The sequence below is a fragment of the Orycteropus afer genome, unplaced genomic scaffold (assembly GCF_000298275.1).
Source record: "Orycteropus afer afer isolate SDZICR_OR568_19922 unplaced genomic scaffold, OryAfe1.0 scaffold14968, whole genome shotgun sequence".
Classification (NCBI taxonomy): Eukaryota; Metazoa; Chordata; class Mammalia; order Tubulidentata; family Orycteropodidae; genus Orycteropus; species Orycteropus afer.
The window spans coordinates 864-2207 of NW_006936555.1; the positions used below are offsets into that span (position 1 = coordinate 864).

The 1344-nt window shown below is 41.7% G+C and overlaps 1 pseudogene; it reads right to left on the bottom strand.

Moving 5' to 3' along the window:
• Positions 1-46: 46 nt before the first annotated feature.
• LOC122152140 lies at positions 47-635 on the bottom strand (annotated as a pseudogene).
• Positions 636-1344: the final 709 nt, after the last annotated feature.

Consider the following 1344-nt stretch of genomic DNA (forward strand, 5'->3'; position numbering starts at 1 on the left):
CTCAGGTAGGACAGGTCTAGCTGGGTGACGTGCACAAAGTGCTGGTTTAACTTGATGAACTTGAGGAGGTTTGAGAGTACTCAAAGAAATCTGGTGCTACTTACAGGTCATTTTTGACGATCACAGCTGCTGAGAACTTGAACCTGTGGAAGATCTGTTCCACAGTCCAGCGGTAATGCCGCGTAGTTTTATAGTTCTGGAATTTGTGGTGGTCGGGCGGCACAGCAACGTGGTTCAGGTCAGGTTGCTGGATGTGCATGATGGTGCTGCTATAGGAGGTAATGACCTGGGTTGTCTCCTCATGCTCACAGTCATGGTTGACAATGATGGGGCACAGGCACATGCGGTGGGGTAGGGGGGCTCGCAGTGGGCACTCTCAACCGCTGCTTCCACTGAGCATGGTGCTCCTTAACCTGCTGCAACAATTCCCGCTGATGTTCCAACTCCTCTTCAGTGTTCTGGGCCAGGTAGATCACTTTACGGGTGAGGCTGGCGGGGTCGTCATCAAGAGAACTGTCTGAGGGAGGACTGCCAGGTGCTGGGTGTGTTCAGAAGAAGAGAAGGAGCAGGGCATTCCAGGCTACAAAGAGGATAGTGCCCTACAGCACAATCTCTGCAGACTGCTTCTTCAGCATCCTGGTCTTAGGTCAAAGAGTACTAAATTCAGTTTGGTTTTTTTCTTTGCTGCACTTCCCCCATTTCCACTCAGGTGGATCCAGGTGGTTACAAGCAAGTAACATACAAGTTTACTATTCACTGGCTTCCTTTAATTTTCAGTCCTGGGAGGGTTTTTTTTTTTTTTTTCCTGGACTATGATTTTTCTGCTTTGATGGACCCAAAGTTTATCTGCTTGCTTGAAATGCAAAAAGTTAAACAGTTTTTTTTTCCTTCAGGTCTTCTCTTCACATGTAAATTTTCCCTTCCCTCAGTAGTACTGGGTGGGGCTCAGGTTTCCCACTTAAGTTTCTATTTCCCCTTTTATTATATCCAATTAAGTATTGGCTGAAGGCGGACTTACACACTTTTAATTGTATAATTCATTTATGCAGAGAAGTTATTACATCTATTTACAATCTTTTCCAATTTTCATTTCTACTGGCTAAATATGTTTTATGTAAGAGTTAACATTTACTTGAATTCATTACTTCTAGAAACCTGTTATGACATAGGGTTCTTAGTTCATACCACTTAAGTTTTCTTAAGTACTATGATTTTACTGTTACTTTAATAGAAAGTATATCGTTAATGTGACATTTTGCAGTGAAAGATTTACTATTCTTTTTTTCCATTTTATGAATAAATCTACTAAAACTGATATAAAGTTATCAAAGTTTCAATATACTT